This window comes from Rutidosis leptorrhynchoides, chromosome 3, assembly GCF_046630445.1.
Source record: "Rutidosis leptorrhynchoides isolate AG116_Rl617_1_P2 chromosome 3, CSIRO_AGI_Rlap_v1, whole genome shotgun sequence".
Taxonomy (NCBI): Eukaryota; Viridiplantae; Streptophyta; class Magnoliopsida; order Asterales; family Asteraceae; genus Rutidosis; species Rutidosis leptorrhynchoides.
Window position 1 is genome coordinate 166,687,844 of NC_092335.1, and position 21,771 is coordinate 166,709,614.

Genomic DNA, 21,771 nt, shown 5'->3' on the forward strand with positions numbered 1-21,771 from the left:
TACCATAACAACCTTTCATTGTTAATGTCGTAATACACTTGTTATTAATATGTTTGTAATCATAGAAATTAATAATAACAATAATAATACAATTATAATAATACTAAAAATAATGATGTTAATAATAATAATACTTATCATATCAATAATAACAATAATAATAAATATTAGGAATAATAATAGTAATAAGGAAATAGTGAAATTAAAAGAAAATACTACCTCTTAGAGTTTTAAAAAAAATAGCAGTCCTTGCAAGGACTCGAACCCGCGACCACTTGCAAACCCGAACCAACACACAACCATTGAACCGCTGCCTATTTTTCTAATTTATTACCCATATTATTTTATTTAAACGTTTTCTGCTTTCCTTCATCTTCCTCATGCTTCTGACCCATTAATCGTCCCAATAACTCTCAACAATTGATAACCGTACATTCAAGGTTTAATTGGTTTGTGAAAATGAAACGTAAAAGTCAGGAGGTGAGTGATTTGATTTATCAAAATAAAAAAAATAAATAAAGGCTGTAACAGCCATGAAGAACACGTCAAGAACACAAACATCAATCCAACAATTTAGGCCGCTTTAGATGAAAATTATAAAATAAACTAGATAGTAAAACGTTCCTAGAAACTCTCCGAATGCTCAATTTAACTTAAAACGTCATAACGAATTCAAATTTTTAACCTGAACAATTTGTTAACTTTTGAAAATAAATATTTGACTTTGAAATTCAGATTCAATATGAAAAATTGGACATTTATATTTTACAGGAAGTTGAAATGAATGATTCCTAACAAGACTACACTTATGGATTTTGAATTTCATTTCGAAATCAAGTTTTTGAAATTTTTCTCAAGAACATAGGTTATCGGTATATATAAAAAAAAATCTTTGATTCTGTGAATTGCTGCCTATATCATATAATGGGATTGGAATGGCTTAATAATGGATTCCAGTTGTTTGTATTGATAATGGAATTCGACAGTTCCAAATTAGCAGACAAGAAGGACGATAAATATAATAAAATAGAAATTGGACGTCGATATATAACAGGATTCGTACGATTTGGAATCTGAAAATCTTGTTTCCATCTGTTTAGTGTTATTAAGGTGTAAATATAAATAAATTAATAATAAAATACTGATAATTAATAATAAAATTACTAATAATAATATTTATAATAATAACATTAATAATAATAATAATATCAATAAAAATAATACTACTAATAATAAGAATATTGATAATAAACTTGATTATTTTTTTTAGTAATAGTAATATTATTAATAACACTAATAGTATTACCAGTAGTTATATTAATGATAATAATAATATTGATAAAGATAATAATAATATGATAACATGGTAATAATAATAATAACAATATCAATAATAATATAATAAATTACATATAACAAATTCCATATTATAATTTTAATGATACTACTAATACTAATAATAAAAATTAATGTATTAACTATATTTTAAATTATAATATACATTATATAATAATATATACTAAATATTGAATATTTATAAATTTTGTAAGTGTTACAATATAATAGTTATTAGCAAAAATCTAATATATATATATATATATGGATTCATAATAATACTATATATCTATTTATATATTTTCATTATAATACTAACCTACTTATTTTGTTTATTTTGTTTGTTTTTTAACATTTTCAATTCTAATTGATTAGAGTATATTTTTATTGATTTAAAATAAAAAAAATTATATATATACTTATATATATATATATATATATATATATATATATATATATATATATATATATATATATATATATATATATATATATACAAACAATGGTTCGTGAATCGTCGGGAATAGTCAAAGGTCAGATGATTTCCTAATTAGTTCAAAAATTTTGAGATTCAATTTAATAGACTTTGCTTATCATGTCGAAATCATTTAAAGATCAACTTTAAATTTGGTCGGAAATTTCCGGGTCGTCACAGGACAATTGTAATCTTGTTGTGCTTTAAAGTCTTAACCTCGCGGTCCATGACCTCAACAGGTTCTTCCACGAAGTGGAGTTTGTCATCAATCGTAAGCTCATCGAGAGGTATGACAAGTTCTGGTTCGGCAAGACACTTCTTCAAGTTTGATACATGAAAAGTAGGATGAACAAAACTCAATTAAGTCGGGAGATCCAAAAGGTAAGGAATGGGTCCAATACGCTCCAAGATTTCAAAAGGACCAATATATCGCGGATTTAACTTTCCACGCTTTCCGAAACGGATTACACCTTTTCAAGGTGCGACTTTTAACATTACGCGGTCACCCACTTGGAATTCGAGATCTTTACGTTTAAGGTCGGCATAGCTCTTTTAATGATCACGGGCCGTCTTGAGCCTTGCTTAGATTTGAACGATCTTCTCGGTTGTTTCATTGATGAGTTCGGGTCCGGTGATTTGCTTTTCACCTACTTCGGCCCAACAAATAGGAGAACGACATTTGCGGCCATACAAAGCTTCGAAAGGTGCGGCATTAATACTCGAATGGTAACTATTATTGTAAGAGAATTCAGCTAGCGGAAAATACTTTTCCCAAGCTTGTTCGAAATCAATAACACAAGCACGCAACATGTCCTCCAAAGTTTGAATCGTGTGTTCACTTTGTCCGTCGGTTTGCGGGTGATATGCGGTACTCATGTCTAAACGTGTTCCCAAAGCTTCTTGTAAGGAACGCTAAAATCTAGAAGCAAAACGAACATCTCGGTCTGAAATAATCGATAAGGGTACACCGTGACAAGATACAATTTCCTTTATGTATAGTTGTGCGAGTTTGTCCATCGTATCGGTTTCTTTCATGGCTAGGAAGTGAGCAGATTTGTTAAGACAGTCAATAATAACCCAGATGGTATCATATCCGCCTACCGTCTTTGGTAGTTTCGTGATGAAGTCCATCGTTATTCTTTCCCACTTCCATTGCGGGATTTCGGGTTGCTGAAGTAACCCGAATGGCCTTTGATGTTTGGCTTTGACCTTGGAACAAGTTAAACACTTTCCAACATAAGTAGCAACATCCTTTTTAAGGTTCGGCCACCAGTACTGTTCTTTGAGATCGTGGTACATCTTACCGGCTCCGGGATGAATCGAATACCTTGACTTGTGGGCTTCGTCTAGAATAAGGCTTCGTAAATCCCCATAACTAGGCACCCAAATTCTTCTGGAGAAATATCATAGTCCAGTCTCTTTAACTTCGAATCGAGAGACGAGAATGTTCAAGCGTTCATGAGAAATATTCTCATCCTTGAGAGCCTCATCTTGGGCTACACGGATTTGGCTATTGAGATTTGTGCGAATGGTGATGTTTAAGGCTCGGACACGAAGAGGTACCATTCTGTACTTTCGGCTCAAGGCATTGGCTACAACATTTGCCTTGCCAGGATGGTAACGAAGTTCACAATCGTAATCGTTCAATGTTTCGATCCACCGTCGTTGTCTCATGTTCAGTTGTTTTTGATCGAAAATGTGTTGGAGGCTTTTGTGGTCGGTGAAAATAGTACCTTTGGTTCAGTAAAGATAGTGTCTCCACAATTTGAGTGCAAATGCAACGGCTCCAAGTTTGAGATCGTGCGTCGTGTAGTTTCATTCGTGAATCTTCAGTTGTCGAGAGGCATAAGAAATAACTTTCGTTCGTTGCATCAATACACATCCAAAACCATGTTTTGAGGCATCACATTATACAATAAAATCGTCATTGCCTTCGGGATTGGATAAGATAGGTGCGGTGGTTAACTTTTTCTTTAGGGTTTGAAATGCCAACTCTTGTTCGGCCGCCCAAACGAATTTCTTCCCTTTGTGAGTTAACGCGATCAAAGGACGTGCAATCAAAGAGAAACCTTCGATGAATCTACGATAGTAACCGGCGAGGCCTAAAAATTGACGAATATGAGTAGGAGTAGTGGGAGTTTCCCACTTGCTAATGGCTTTGATTTTCGCGGGATCGACTTTAATACCTTGATCGCTTACAATATGACCAAGAAATTGAACTTCCTTCAACCAAAATTCACACTTGGAGAATTTGGCATAGAGTTGCTCTTGTCTTAAGAGTTCAAGCATGAGTCGAAGATGTCGCTCATGTTCTTCTTCGCTTTTGGAATAGATTAAGATATCATCTATGAAGACGATAACAAATTTGTCTAGGTACGGCTTGCATACGTTATTCATAAGATCCATAAATACGGCAGATGCATTAGTTAAACCGAATGGCATTACGAAAAACTCATAATGACCATAACGAGTTCGAAACGCAGTCTTAAGTACATCATTCTCCTTCACCCTCAACTGGTGATAACCTGATCGCAAATCAATCTTGGAGTAAACGCTTGATCCTTACAGCTGATCGAATAGATTGTCAATCATGGGAAGGGGATATCAGTTCTTGATTGTAAACTTTTTTAATTCGCGATAATCAATACACATTCGAAAAGATCCGTCCTTCTTCTTTACGAGCAAAATGGGAGCGCCCCAAGGCGAAGAACTTGGTCGAATAAATCCACGGTCTAGCAATTCTTGTAGTTGACTCTGCAACTCTTGCATTTCAGTCGGTGCAAGTCGATAAGGTGCGCGAGCTACAGGTGCAACTCCTGGCACTAGATCGATCTGAAACTCCACTGATCGCGGCGGGGGTAATCCCGGTAATTCTTCTGGAAAAATTTCGGGAAATTCGCTTACAATCGTCACATCCTTCACGCTTTTGTCCTCAGTTTCCAATTTCTTCACATGTGCCAAGATAGCGAAACGCCCCTTTTTCATGACCTTTTGTTTCTTCATGCAACTAATAAGGTTCAACTTTGGACTACATCTTTTAATGACCCGTCCTAATCCATCTGGACGAATACATTACATTTGGTTACATCGCGAGGTACTTGACCTCTATATGATACATTTAACAAACATTGCATTCGTTTTTAAGAAGACAAACTTTCATTACATCGAAAGTTGACGGCATGCATACCATTTCATAATATATCCAACTATAATTGACTTAATAATAATATTGATGAAATCAATGACTCGAATGCAACGTCTTTTGAAATATGTCATGAATGACTCCAAGTAATATCTCTAAAATGAGCAAATGCCCAGTGGAAGATTTCTTTCATACCTGAGAATAAACATGCTTTCAAGTGTCAACCAAAAGGTTGGTGAGTTCATAGGTTTATCATAAGCAATAAAATTTATCATTTTGATAGACCACAAGATTTAAATACAGTACACCTATCTCGTGTAGAAAATCATTTTTCATAATGCTTAGCAGAGTAGGTTCGTATCCTTTTCTCCCCTATAGGTTACCTCGCAATTTTTAAATAACCGTACACATATCTCGTGCACAAAAATAATACACATAACCTGTGTATAAAAATCATTCTCTCGATACATAACATTCAATTTGATTTCATTACTCAACATGGTAACCGACCTTAACATATAATGCGCATCAATAATATCCCCAAAACATAACATCTCGTCTGTATAATATATAAACTTCTAAGTACTAAATACCACGCCCACTAGCTCTTCCGTCTAGTGAACATTCTGGGTGGGGGTGTTAAACCTGGTAGCTACCTTTAGGATTCGCGTGAATTAGGGCCATACCCGTTTCTAATTCTTAGGTTACCAAGCAATAATAATCAGGGGAAAATATTCACAACAATTAGTGGCAATTATCACGTCCAACTAATTCAATAATAATCCACAGAACTTCTGTCTGCATAATAATTCATTCGAGGAATGTTTTGCTTGTGTCTATCTCGTCCAACATTTATAAAAGCATTTCATGTATTCTCAGTTCAAAATATATTTCAAAAGCATTTAATAAAGCAGTTGTAAAAACAGCGCATGTATTCTCAGTCCCAAAAATGTAAAGAGTAAAAGGGAATCAAATGAACTCACGATACGATATTTTGTAGTAAAATATGCATACGAATGAACTGGATAATGCAGGGTTGGCCTTGGATTCACGAACCTATATCATTTATATGTATATTAACACATATAATGGTAATCGAACAAATTTAGGTATTATTATTAATTAGCCAGCGGAGCTTGTGGGTTGGCATTTGCCATAGCTGCGGCTACTCGAGTAGCTATCATTTCCTCAATTTGCGCTGCAGTGGGTGTTCCTCTCGCCATCGATCTTTCAAACAAAAATTTTGACTTAAGTTAAAATCCATTATTCAATAATTCATAAAGTCATAGCATATGGTAACCAATATGGAATCAACACAATACATGTTAATTAAGTATGGCAAACTAGTTACAGATATCACAAAACCATCATATAATATATTAAATAAAGCGTCGTACAATAATTCAAACAACATTAATTTCATTCATAATAAGAAAATTTGCATATAACTTCATAAGTTTTCGTACAATACTTGAATGAATACATAAAACTACTAACGGAAATACATAATGAAATCTAATACAATAGTCCTATGGTGATGGTGGATAAATGATGTCCATCATGTGGGACACCTGGTCCTCGAGCTCAGTCACCCGAGCACGTAGGGCACGCACTTCCCTCATCAGCTTCTCGGTGGTGGGAGGTACTGGTGGGGCAGGTGGTGCAGGTGGTGCATATGGTCCGGATGGTGCGGATGTAGCACTAGAAGTAGATGGCACAGTACGGGTGACCTTACGCTCAAATGGATCAGCAGAAAATGGCACAACCCGTTTACGGGCGGTGACCCTAACCAACTGTCCATGTGCTTTCACGAACGGATTGCCTCCATTAACCCCTGGAATAACGGTACCATCATAGTGGTAACGCTTCTTCGGCGGGGTAGAAGGTGGCGGTACAGTCTCCTCCTCGGAGTCCTCCTCAGAATCCTCCTCGGGATCCTCCTTGCTGGTCTCATCCGATGATGAACTGCCTGAGTCGTCTGAAGGTGGTGCAGGTATATCACGTAAAAGAGAATGTGTCTGGCCGGTGGTCATAATCCGATATCTGCCAGGTAGAATCGGCACAACTCGTCCGTCAGCGGTGCGTCTGACCCAGTGTCCCCGTTCGTTACGAAAGGGACTGCCCCCGTTTCCCCCAGGAATCACGGCACCATCAGAATGATGCTGTGGCCCCAGGAGACTAGGGCTGGGTGGAGCTGGGATCTCCTCAGGATCCTCGTCACTGTCAGAGATGACCATTAGGTCAGACGCGTGACTACTATCCCCAGAAGACCAATCGCCAGAGTCGTCAGAGGGTAGCGGTGACGGGATCGGTGAGTCAGCAAGAACAGTAGGCGAGGTAACAGATGAATCTGAATCACTCTCCAAGTCAATGATAATAGGTGGTATGTGACATCTGAACCAGGAAAAATAACTTTTTCCATGTCAGTAAGACATATAGCAAGCACGTAATCAGGCATAATAACTACAGCAACCTAGATCGTCTACAGCAGTACATAGCAAGACAATAATAACAATATCATACCAAAGTAACATGCAATCAAAAGAAGATAGTAGCATGCAGCAGCGAGAATAAGCAGTAGCATACATCAAGAACATATAGCAGTAAAAGTAAGCAGTAGCATGCATCAGTTCCGCAGAAACAAGTAAACGAGCAAGTTGTAGATTAGTCCTATCAGTGAATCCTACTTGACTCGGTCAAGACACATTAATGCAACCTAATTCCCTACAACCAATGCTCTGATACCAAATGTGATGCCCTGTACAAAATCAATGTGTACGGATCATCAGCAACAGGTCCATTACACGGTTACAACACTATATGCTGTTTTAAAGCAAGTTTGCATTCATAAAAAGATAATGTTTTTACCAACGTCTAATGTTTTACAAAAGGCAACGTGCTTCTACGAATAGACAGCGTTAACATAAGTACGTGACACTAAGGTCATTACAAAACCATGGTTCAAAAATAACATAAGTAGTGAATGCAAAAATAAAAGTCCATGCTTGAGACATCTCTAACAATGCAGCGGAAGTCTAACACAGCGAGTCTATAACAGCGAGTCTAATACAGCGGAAGCAACAAACGTCTAAGCACCTGAGAAATAACATGCTTTAAAATGTTAACACGAATGTTGGTGAGCTATAGTTTTATTGTATTCAACAATGTAATGTAGACCACGAGATTTCGTATTCAAAACAGTATGAAAAGTATATGCTTAACCGTGGGCACTTGGTAACTAACTTAACGAGAAATATCACCCCCTAAAAGTACATTTGGCGAGTGCATAAGTTAACGAAGTATTAAACACCCGTTAAATGCTAGCGCGACTAGCTCGAGTGGGGATGTCAAACCCTATGGATCCATATCTAAGATTCGCGTTCACCGATTCATAAACCAATGACTAAACGTTACCGAGCTAAGGGGAAACTTTATGCCGTTATATCACCCGCACATATATAAAGTTTAAGTACTCGTGTCTAGTATGTAAAACATAAAAAGCGTATATATTCTCAGTCCCAAAAATAGTTAAAGTAAGAAGGGAGCTATAACTCACAGTGAAAGTGCGGTAAAGTAGATACGAATAAGTAAGCAGGTAGTAAGTCGGTCCGAAAGGTCCTCAACCTAAGTCAAAGGTTACTAAGTCAGTAAATTGTTCCCAAAAGTTTAAAAGTAAATAAGTTAAGTCTTAAGTATCATCATCATCAACATCATACGTAAAACAAAGGTCGAAACGAAAAGCTGAATTCGCGCAGCCGCTACGACCTCTACAGAAACTGAAATGACGCGCGGTCAGTGGCCAAGGCTCCGTTTATGAGTCCTCGCTATCCAATTTTCAGATCCTAACTCGATATCGTTTGACCGTGGAGACGGTTCAAGCGCGAGTAGGTCATAAATTTCAGCACGTCGTTACGAAGGCGTAGTGACTTTCGGGAGGTTATTAATCCTAAACCGTATATCGGATTTAGGCGAGTCTTAAACAAAAAGTCATATACTCGAACCGAACTATCTAGAAATCAACTTTCCAGAAGTCCCAGGAGTCTGATCAGACCCTAAAAAATAGAAAACAAGTGCTCTGGTGGGTTTCTTGGTTTTGATGCTCATCACGGTTCTCATCCTTGATGCGTATAAGCCTCAAGTGTACAACCCTTGATGTTTTAGCATCACTTTAACCAAGGTTTAACCATCAACACACAAAGTCAAGTCTAAGAAATAAAATATAACTCATTTGAGAGTTTGAGCAAGATGATGAACCAAAGTTACATCTAGTTCTTAGTTTCGACACATGTACAAGTTCTATTAAGCTATAACCTTTGATTCAAACTAAATAAGCAATACCTTAAGTTATAGAACTTAAATCTTAGCTAAATATTGAAGACCTTAGACTAGAAAGTCTAGATCTTATGTTCTTGGTGAAACCCTAAGTCATAGAACTTAGACTTTCAACATTTACAACACCTTAAGTCATGAAACTTAGATTTTGCAAAGTAAAATGAACATAAGCTAATGAGCCTTTGTTTAAACAAGTTAGATGACCATAAATTACATAACTTAGATCAAACACAATAATGAAACCCTAAGCTAGAAAGCTTGAATCTCTTAACAATACTTATGAGATTTCAAGCTAGTAAGCTTGTATCTTTGTTTAAAGTAAACACAAGTTACAAAAATTAAAATCAAACAAATCAAGAAAGATCATAAGTTAAATAACTTGATTCTGACTAACTTTTTGTAGAAACCTCAAGCTAAAAAGCTTGGATCTCTAATGTTCTTGAAGATCCTTAAAGCAAAAAGCTAGATCTTCAAGTTACATGAAGATCATAAACACAAGTCTTGGTCCTTTAACAAAAATAATGAGATCTTAAGTTATAAAACTTGGATCTAACAAAGTAATGAAGATTCAAAGCTAAAAAGCTTGAATCCTTCATGTTCTTGAAGAATTTCAAATCAAAGTTTGAATCTACAAGATGTATGAAGATTCAAGTCACAAAACTTGAATCTTTGATCATGATGATGATGATTTCGTGAATAAGGAAAGAAAAGAAGAAAAAAAGAAGCCAAGAACTTACAAGTTCTTCAAAGTTTTAGAGAGAAGTTAGAGTGAGAAGCAACTAGAGAGAAAAGTGTGTGTGTTTTGAGAAAATGAAGTGAAATTTGAAAAAAAAAGAAGTGGTGGTGGTGGTGTTAAATGGCCGACGGCCAAGGGTGTTGGGGGGACCATTTGGCTTCAAGTGGAGGTGGGATGGTGTGGTCCATGGTGGTGGTACAAGGTGATGTTGATATGTTGGGTGGCATGCAACATGGTGTAAGTAGTAGTACATAAGCATGCACCAACCTTGTCTTATTTCTTACATGGGTTAGTCATTAATTAAATAGACTAACTAGTCCATTAATTAGCCCACTAAACTAGTCCATTACTTGAGTAGGTTGGGCCATGGAAGTCCATTAAAGTAAAAGTCCATTAAGGTTAACTAGTGTGCATTAGTAAACACTAAGCGTAATTTATAAACCATCAAGCCAAGAAATTGTCATTAATAAATAACAATTATGTTTAAGTAGTCATAACGCTCCAATTATGACAAAAGTTTAACGTGTACCAAGTACGTAGCTCGTTTTAAACGATAAGTGACACTAACGGTCATAAAGGCATTCGAGGATCAAGTTAAGTAACTAAGTACTTAATAACATATTGTAAGGCATTACGAAAGAAATTAACATAAATAATGATCCCGGAATATAATCTAATTCAGTACGCACAAATACGCAGTTTCGTAAAAGTATAAAGTATAATTATAAGTCGAAAAAGTCAGGTCGTTACATTTTTTTGCCTTGATCAGCTTCGCTTCGCAAGTTTGATTCACGCGTTATGGTATGATGTCCCAAACACCAAGCATTGGTTGTTGCACAGAAGCATTTACGAGTAGGTGAGATGGGATATCCAAGAGTTGATAATTACCACATAAATTTCAGACATCAAGGCGGAAAACGGAACAAGAATGACAATTATTAGAGACATCGTGGGTATGATAACAATTACCAGAAACAACAACATGGTTGGAGGGGCAATATTCATCCGTATGATAATTATCATCAGCGAAAACCATTAGACAGACATCCACTCATTATGGCTTTAACAAAAACTCCAAAGGAGATCTTGTTCACTGAACCTGTTAAGGAAACCTTTCACCCTCCACCACCAATGGAAGAGCGTCAAGGACCACAGAGTGATAAGTGGTGTGATTTTCACGAGGCATATGAACATGATACTGACAACTGTAAGTCATTGATGAGGGAAATCATCGCAAAGATCTGTAAGACCCAAATATTGATTGTACATAATGTATTTATGGTGTATGATGCGTGTATGAAGTGTACGTGTTGCTTGCTCGAACGTCGAAGGAAAATGGACGTTGTCCGAAGTGACAAGGTGTGTACGTATCTTTTCAACCCCAAATAAAGTTTGATTTGATGTTTCAAAGCCTTACCATTGGATAGAATATCTTATTACGTTTCCAACGATATTTGATTCATCAAAAACGGAGTTACGGTCGAAAAGTTATGGCCAAAACAAGTTGCTGAAACCTGTTTTGGGCTCGACCACAATTTCCAGTTATTTGGAGTGGCGCTCCACCTTCTGGAGCGGCGCGCCGATTGCTGCAGAGGTAATTTTCAGCCTTTTTAAAAGGTTTAAATGAGGGGTACTTTGGTCTTTTCAATTAGGGTCGGTTTGGGGTCATCAAGCCTGACCTAGAACTCCATTGGAGCTCATTTCTCACCCACACAAACACTCCTATCCTCAAACCCTAGAGAGAGATTGAGTTCTAGGGAGAGAGAACTACATTTGGAGAAGAAGGAGGTTGTTTCGGGTCAAACCTCAAGCATTAAAGTTGTTCTACTCGTCGACGGCATCATTTTGGCGGTATTGGTAAGTTCTAACTCCGAATTTCATTGTTGATTTTACTATTCAAAGTTAGGGTTTGAACTTGATTTGTTGATAAACCCATTTAGACTCATGAAGTGGGTTTAGTGATGCTAGTAATCGGGTTTATTGTTAGTGTTGGTGGATTTTGGGTTGGTGAACTAATTGGCCATGTTTAGGACTTGAAATTGAGTTTAATCACTTAAGTTAGTGATTATGGAAGTATTGAAACCCATTTAAGGTTATTTGGTTGACTAATTGTGACTTTGGGTCAAATTAGGGTTTGGTGGTGATTATGACCCATTTGGCGATTTAATGAGGTTTATAAACTTGAAATGGATTAAGTTGAAGTATAAAACCAAGTTAAATGTGTTTTGGTGTCAAAACTTGTAAATGGTGAGATTTTGACCTTATGGGTTAAAATTAGGGTTTAAGTGTCAAAATGGGTATGACACGTGTTTAACACTTGAGTTCGGGTTTAATTGGCGTATTAGGACCATTCTCACTTGTGTTAGTGATTATTGGTTAGTTTTGGGCACGGTTTGTGCTTGGAAGTGCATTTGGGTCGAAATTGCACTAAGTGACGAAATGGGTTGATTTGTAAATCCACTCTAAGTGTATTGTTGTAATTGTGATAATGGAATAGGTATTTTCCATTAGCGAGTTGCGGTTTACTTGGAAGCTTTCTACAAGACTTCAAGGTGAGTGATAATATCCTATGTGCATATGTATGTGTAGGATGGGTGTGGGTCGGGTGAAGTGATTCTCGGCTATAGAGCTCACTTCACATGTAGGTAGACTTGATGGACTTTTGCATGAGTCCAATTGGCACGATTGTGCGTTTTGGTTGACCATCTTTGGCGAAGTACATGTTCGCGTGTGCATTATCACACGTGGTTGTGATGTGGTTTATATAACCTCAATGGCGAAGGGTTTAATGTTGAGAAGTGAATCGCGTGTGTATTCGGATTCACGATGACTCGTGTAGTTCGGTCATCTTATTGAGGTGGTAATCTCGTGTGGTTTCGGATTACTAAGGCTCGTGTAGTTCGGCCAACCTCGATGTTGTGAAGATAGTAATCTCGTGTGGTTTTGGATTACTAAGGCTCGTGTAGTTCGGCCAATCTTCATTGTGGTATTTGGTTCTCGGTATTGGGTTAAGGTGTTAACCTTGTTCGTTTATATTTTTATATATTAATGTATTGTTGTGTTGTAGCTAACCCTCCGGGTGTAGCTATTTGGCGTGGTTCACATCGTCGTTGGTGAACTTATATTTTGTTGTTGTATCTTAGCTCGTGCTTAGTGTTTGTACGGTACGCCTAGACTAGCTTGCCTTTATGCTTGGTTGTTCGGTATGCGGTATTTGATATTTGTGTGGCGTATTCATTTTATACATATATATGTATGTAGTATATTATCATTCACTAAGCGTTAGCTTACCCTCTCGTTGTTGACTCTTTTTTTTATAGATTGCATGCGGACGGTGGCTCGGGTAAGCGCGGGGACTAGAAGACTTGCATAGTTGCTTTAGAGACTTGCTTTTGGATTTATTAGGATTGAGTAGCGTATCCCCAATCGCCATGCTCGGCTTTGTTTTGTATTAAAAGTCGTATGGTCTAAAATTGTATTTTGGTACTTAAGGGGTAATTTGGGTCAATGTGGGCCCCGCTTCGTAAACTAAATTTTATTAATGGAACGCGCTAGTTTTCATATATTGAACATGCGGTTAAAAGCGTTTTGTCTAAATACGTCGGGAACTAGTCAAACATTTTCGCATTTAAGAACTTTTTGGACAGTCCACTTTGGCGCGCCGCGCGGCCTATATGGCGCGCCGCGCAACATGCTGTTCAGGAATTTTTTTTTTATTTTGCTGTTTTCACGTGGTTTTGTCGTTGGATGGTTTGGGTTGTTACAAGTGGTATCAGAGCATGGTCTAAGGGATTTAGGTGACTTGAGATAGGTGCCTAGACTTAGACTTGTGTGTGCTTAAATTGTTGCGGGACTTGTAGGATTACGGGTTGGAATGGGTTTGGTTAGTGCCTTGGCTATAGGTTGACTAACGTTTATATTAGTAATGCGGATATTATTAATATGTTGTTGTGTTGTGATAATAATTCTCGCGTGTGTTTGTACCGCGTAGAATTTTGGTTGTGTTTGTGTATATCATCGAGCGAGACGGTCGTTGTACTAACGAGTCGATGCGGCATGTGTGCGTAATAAGAACTTGCAAACCTTATTACGGGTGCAAATCGTGTCTAACAAGTGATGTACGATGAGTGTTTAGCAAGATGGGGCTGTGTCGTGCGTACGGTTTTACACGTTCGTGGACTAATCGTTTTGCATTCTTTAGAATGACGACGCGAAACGAGACCGAGGCGAATGACGCGGAGTTTAACACTAGGGTTGCGGCCGCCGTTGCGGAGCAAATGGGTGCGTTAGAAGAAAGAATGGAAAGGAGGTATTCCGAACTTCAAAGTAGTGGTGAAATGGAGCGTTATCTTAAGAGCTTCATGAGGACTAAACCCCCGATGTATGACAGAAAGCCGGATCCTTTGGTAAGCACAACTTGGATTTCGGACATCGAAGGATGTTTCCGTACTATTGATTGCCCTCCCGAGAGAAAGATGAGACTCGCTACGAGTTTGTTGCGGGCTAGGGCAAGGGATTGGTTGGATGGTAAGATTGATCTTGTCGGTGGCGAGACGTTTATGGCTTTATCGTGGGACGACTTTAAGGAGGAATTCTTCGAGGAGTTCCGGACTTCGGCCGATTTGTGGGAATTGCGTAATGAGTTGCGAAATTTGCGACAAGGATCTATGGATTTGAGTACTCTCAAGACGACCTTTATGGCGAAGGCTCGTTTTTGTCCGGAGTATTTGGGGAATGATCGTTTGTTGATGGGAGATTTCTATCGGACCTTGAATGATGACTTGAAAAGTAAAATTAGCCGGGGTCAAGCGAAATCGTTTTCGGAATTATTCGACTTGGCTAGAGGTTTCGAGTCGTATTCACGATCGAAAAAGGGTGAACCTTCAAGTGAGCGAAGGGTCGTTTCTTATGGTGCTCCGAGTAAGAGGGCTAAGGGTCCGAGTGTGAGAACGGGTGGTACGCGAGCGGGTATGTCGGATTCTAGTGCGGCTAGATGTTACAATTGTGGCGTGAGGGGTCACAAGTCTTGGGAATGTTCGGTACCAAAGGGTGATGGTATGGTGTGCTTCAATTGCCAAAAAGAAGGACATCGTAAGTCGGAATGTCCCAAGTTAGCGGGGACGGGTGCGGCCAGGAGACGTTAAGGTACGTTTAATTTTGATAAATATGTCTTTTGATTATTTATTAAATGCCGTTTAAGTTTGAGTTGCGTGCCTTTGTTGTGCATGTTATGCTATGGGTGACGTTCCTAATGGAAGTACCCTATGTTGATGATTGATTGACGGGCGAAGGGCGTAAGACTTGGTGCAACCAAGCATTCCTTAGTATTTGGGAAACGTTTCTACCAAGCCACGGAAATGGTTTTGGTGTTTGGTTGTTAATTGCGTGTTCGCTTTGATGTTGAAGTGACGAATCATGAGGTTCGTCGGTTGGTTGGAACCCTTGAGATCGAGTGTTTTAAATCTCGATGTGTGTTGATAATGGAGTCTTTATGACGCGACATTAGGTGCCTCTTTTATACCTACTAGCGTGGTGTTCGACTCCGATTGTGTTGCGGTACACTTTTCGTACAAAGTGTTTAAGGGTTGGTTAAAATCCTTCGTGTGCTCAAGGTTGGAACAAGATGTGGTAATGGGTCGTGTGAGCCCAATTGTTGGTAAAGTCTACCTGTGGTACCATTGTGCGGTTGTACGAGTTGTGGATATGGAACGTGGTTCTAAGTGGGGGAGTTACACTCCCGCACGAGGAAGTTTTAGTGTGAGATTTCGGATGATGCTATTGGTAGATCCGGAAAATGTTGTCGAGACCTGGTTGGGTCGATTTGTGGTAGAGTACAATTTCGGATAAATTGTACTGATGGTTTGGATTTGAATCATCACCGAGGTGGTAACGTGGTAAATCTCGTTGAGAGATAATGGACGTGTTTGGTGAGCAAGGTGAAATCCTCCGGTTAAGGGAGGTGTGTGTCGGGTTCTCTTGTGGAGAATTATTGTTTGGTACCTATGTTTGGTATAGGTGGTTCTTGCTCGATTATGGTATGGTTGTTTGATGAAGCATGATCTTTAGGGTCCACTGACTTCATCATGGGAATACGTGATTGGTGGAGCATGACTTTCGGGGTCCGCTGACTTCATCATGAGCGTGGTGTTATATCGGTGAAGCATGATCTTCGGGTCCGCTGACTTCATCCGGTGTTGAGATTGGTGGAGTATGACCTTCGGGGTCCGCTGACTTCATCAAGGGAGTAGTGTTATGTCAGTATGGTGTAACACTATCGGGAAATGCGAGTACCGGTGGGAAATGCGAGTACCATTCCTATGTTGAGATTGTGAATCGCGTGTGGTTTCGGATTCACGATGACGCGTGTGGTTTCGGTCATCTTAACTAAATGAATCTCGTGTAGTTCGGATTCATGGTGACTCGTGTAGTTCGGTCATCTTATTGAGGTAGTAATCTCGTGTGGTTTCGGATTACTAAGGCTCGTGTAGTTCGGCCAACCTCGATGTTGTGGAAGTGAATCTCGTGTAGTTCGGATTCACAAATGAATCGTGTGGTTTCGGTCATTGTATTGTGGAAGTGAATCTCGTGTAGTTCGGATTCACAAATGACTCGTGTGGTTTCGGTCATTGTATTGAGGAGTGAGTCTCGTGTAGTTAGGATTCACAAATGACTCGTGTAGTTCGGTCATTCCTCCGGGATAGTGACTCTCGTGTAGTTCGGATTCACTATGGCGCGTGTAGTTCGGCCATTCCCGATTGTTGTTGTGGTGAAGGTAGTGAGTCGCGTGTAGTTCGGATTCACTAGGGCGCGTGTGTTTTCGGCCAGCCTTCGTGTCGTGTGATCTATTGGTTGTTTGATACACCAATGGTAGGGTCGTAAGGACCATGTTGCGGGAACTATCGGTCATTTTATACGTCGATGGTGGGGTCGTGAGGACCATGTGGTGGGATTAGTGAGGCGATAGCCGTGTTTCGCTCACATGTTTGTTACGGGTGAGATGATGGTTGATTTCGTACACCTTGGGTTTTGCGTTTCCATAGTCGTTTTGGGCGCTATCGGTTCTAGCCGTTGGATTATGATGTTACGGTAGTTGTGTATTGGTCGTATGGCGCACTACAAGGGATGTTTAGTGATTGGTGTAATCCGTAAGGGTTCGTTTGGTTCGGTCTTCATCGTTTCAGGTTGTTGACCTTAGGTCGATATTTGGTTGTTTTTAGCATTGTACTTGGAAAGGGTACACTATAGGGTTGATAACTCGGTACGAGATCGGTTGAGTTTTCCTGATGAATGGGGGATTGAGCAGGTTTTAGTGCTCGGATTTTAGTTTCGATAAAATTGCGGGTGACGATTTTAGTTGTTAAAGGCGATTCATTAGGAAGAATTGCTTAGAAAAGTCGGATTGGGACTTATAATTAAGGACCGTTGAGTAGTTCCAAATTGGTTAAGTGGAGAAGATCACGAGGACGTGATCGAGTTTAAGTGGGGGAGAGTTGTAAGACCCAAATATTGATTGTACATAATGTATTTATGGTGTATGAAGCGTGTATGAAGTGTACGTGTTGCTTGCTCGAACGTCGAAGGAAACTGGACGTTGTCCGAAGTGACAAGGTGTGTACGTATCTTTTCAACAACAAATAAAGTTTGAGTTGATGTTTCAAAGCCTTACCATTGGATAGAATATCTTATTACATTTCCAACGATATTTGATTCATCAAAAACGGAGTTACGGTCGAAAAGTTATGGCCAAAACAAGTTGCTGAAACCTGTTTTGGGCTCGACCACAATTTCCAGTTATTTGGAGCGGCGCTCCACCTTCTGGAGCGGCGCGCCGATTGCTGCAGAGGCAATTTTCAGCCTTTTTAAAAGGTTTAAATGAGGGGTACTTTGGTCTTTTCAATTAGGGTCGGTTTGGGGTCATCAAGACTGACCTAGAACTCCATTGGAGCTCATTTCTCACCCACACAAACACTCCCATCCTCAAACCCTAGAGAGAGATTGAGTTTTAGGGAGAGAGAACTCCATTTGGAGAAGAAGGAGGTTGTTTCGGGTCAAACCTCAAGCATTAAAGTTGTTCTACTCGTCGACGGCATCATTTTGGCGGTATTGGTAAGTTCTAACTCCGAATTTCATTGTTGATTTTGCTATTCAAAGTTAGGGTTTGAACTAGATTTGTTGATAAACCCATTTAGACTCATGAAGTGGGTTTAGTGATGCTAGTAATCGGGTTTATTGTTAGTGTTGGTGGATTTTGGGTTGGTGAACTAATTGGCCATGTTTATGACTTGAAATTGAGTTTAATCACTTAAGTTAGTGATTATGGAAGTATTGAAACCCATTTAAGGTTATTTGGTTGACTAATTGTGACTTTGGGTCAAATTAGGGTTTGGTGGTGATTATGACCCATTTGGCGATTTAATGAGGTTTATAAACTTGAAATGGATTAAGTTGAAGTATAAAACCAAGTTAAATGTGTTTTGGTGTCAAAACTTGTAAATGGTGAGATTTTGACCTTATGGGTCAAAATTAGGGTTTAAGTGTCAAAATGGGTATGACACGTGTTTAACACTTGAGTTCGGGTTTAATTGGCGTATTAGGACCATTCTCACTTGTGTTAGTGATTATTGGTTAGTTTTGGGCACGGTTTGTGCTTGGAAGTGCATTTGGGTCGAAATTGCACTAAGTGACTAAATGGGTTGATTTGTAAATCCACTCTAAGTGTATTGTTGTAATTGTGATAATGGAATAGGTATTTTCCATTGGCGAGTTGCGGTTTACTTGGAAGCTTTCTTCAAGACTTCAAGGTGAGTGATAATATCCTATGTGCATATGTATGTGTAGGATGGGTGTGGGTCGGGTGAAGTGATTCTCGGCTATAGAGCTCACTTCACATGTAGGTGGACTTGATGGACTTTTGCATGAGTCCAATTGGCACGATTGTGCATTTTGGTTGACCATCTTTGGCGAAGTACATGTTCGCGTGTACATTATCACACGTGGTTGTGATGTGGTTGATATAACCCCAATGGCGAAGGGTTTAATGTTGAGAAGTGAATCGCGTGTGTATTCGGATTCACGATGACTCGTGTAGTTCGGTCATCTTATTGAGGTGGTAATCTCGTGTGGTTTCGGATTACTAAGGCTCGTGTAGTTCGGCCAACCTCGATGTTGTGAAGATAGTAATCTCGTGTGGTTTCGGATTACTAAGGCTCGTGTAGTTCGGCCAATCTTCATTGTGGTATTTGGTTCTCGGTATTGGGTTAAGGTGTTAACCTTGTTTGTTTATATTGTTATATATTAATGTATTGTTGTGTTGTAGCTAACCCTCCGGGTGTAGCTATTTGGCGTGGTTCACATCGTAGTTGGTGAACTTATATTTTGTTGTTGTATCGTAGCTCGTGCTTAGTGTTTGTACGGTACGCCTAGACTAGCTTGCCTTTATGCTTGGTTGTTCGGTATGCGGTATTTGATATTTGTGTGGCGTATTCATTTTATACATATATATGTATGTAGTATATTATCATTCACTAAGCGTTAGCTTACCCTCTCGTTGTTGACTCTTTTTTTTATAGATTGCATGCGGACGGTGGCTCAGGTAAGCGGGGACTAGAAGACTTTCATAGTTGCTTTAGAGACTTGCTTTTGGATTTATTAGGATTGGGTAGCGTATCCCCAATCGCCATGCTCGGTTTTGTTTTGTATTAAAAGTCGTATGGTCGAAAATTGTATTTTGGTACTTTAGGGGTAATTTGGGTCAATGTGGGCCCCGCTTCGTAAACTAAATTTTATTAATGGAACGCGCTAGTTTTCATATATTGAACATGCGGTTAAAAGCGTTTTGTCTAAATACGTCGGGAACTAGTCAAACATTTTCGCATTTAAGAACTTTTTGGACAGTCCACTTTGGCGCGCCGCGCGGCCTATATGGCGCGCCGCGCAACATGCTGTTCAGGAATTTTTTTTTTTATTTTGCTGTTTTCACGTGGTTTTGTCGTTGGATGGTTTGGCTTGTTACAAGATCAAAGCTGAAGAGTTAAACCATCTGTTATCGGGAAAACAATATTGCAGAAATGATCCAAATAAGCGCTTTTCTTGGCAAGGAAAGGTGCGTCACGGTGGACGGCATGATTGGAACAGGAGAGAAGAGAGAAAAGATGAAAGGGATCTAACCCCTGAAAGTCACATCAAGGTTATATGAAATGAAGTAGAGGAGTATGAAACAGACGGAGAACACAGGACGGAGAAGTGGATGTATACTCCCATCACATTTTACACCATTCCAAATTGGCACCTATCAGAAGAGCCTATGGTCATCTCAACTGTAATTGCGAAAAAAAGCATTACCATAATCTCAGATCTCTTATATTTTCATTTTTTTAAAGATTATCTGTGATACCCCGTACAAAACCATCGTGTATGAATCATCAACAACAGGATCATTACAAGGTTAAGTACTATATGCTGTAATAAAAGAAGCTGCATTCACGATAAAAAGATGATGTCATAACCGACGTCAATTGTTTTACACCAACAGTATGCTTCTACGAATAGCAAGCATGAATAAATGTATGTGACCCTTACGTCGTTACAAAACATAGTTCAAAAGTATTAAAGTTTGAATGCAAGATAAACAGTTCATGCGATGATAACACTAGAGCAGCGGGTGTCTACGGCAAGACTAGCACGACAGCGGAAGCAAATAACCTTAAGCACCTGAGAAAAACATGCTTAAAAACGTCAACACAAAGGTTGGTGAGCTATAGTTTAAGTATAACAGTATGTAAGGTAGGACACGAGATTTCAGTGCTACAAAGAGCGTTTCAAAACAGTAAGATAAAGTATATGTTAACCGTGGGCACTTGGTAACTAACTTAACGTTTATACCCCCTGAAAGTACACTTGGCAAGTGCGTATGTTTACGAAGTATTAAACACTCGTTAAATGCTAGCGCTACTAGCCCGAGTGGGGATGTCAAACCCTATGGATCCATATCTAAGATTCGCGTTCACGGTTCAAAAACCAATGATTAAACGTTACCGAGCTAAAGGGAATGTTTATGTCGTTGTATAACCCACACATATATAAGTTTAAGTACTCGTGCCTAGTATGTAAAACATAAAATCCACATGCATTCTCAGTTCCCAAAATAAGTTAAAGTAAAAAGGGAATGTTATAACTCACAATGATAAAGTAGCGGTAAAGTATGACTCGGAAAGTAAGCAAGTAATGAAGGTTGTCCAAACGGGTCCTCAACCTAAGTTAAATAGTAATAAGTCAGTAAATCTTCTGAATAGGTTCAAAAGTATGTAAATAAGGTCTTAAAGGTCATCATCATTCATCATCAAACAAAAGGTGTAAAGTAGGTTTCGTTTATGAAAGTAGTTTAAAACAAAGGCTGAGTTCGGTCAGTCACCACGGCCTCTACACCTACTGAAATAAGGTGAGACCAGTGGCCATGACTCCATCTATGAGTCCTTTAAGTGTGGTAAAATTTACAGAAGCAAACTCGTCTTCGTTTGACGTGGCGACGGTCTAAGTGCGAGTAGGTCAGAAATTTCTGCACAACGTTAAAAGGACATAGTGACGATCGGAGGGCCATAAATCCTAAACCGTAACTTGGATTAAGACGAGTCCTATATGAAAAATTATTTACTCGAAAAAATCTATCTGAAAATCAAGGTTACAGTAGCCCAGGTGTAGTGGTCTGTTACAGAACCCAGAAAACAATAGGCAGAAGACAGAAAACAGAAAAAT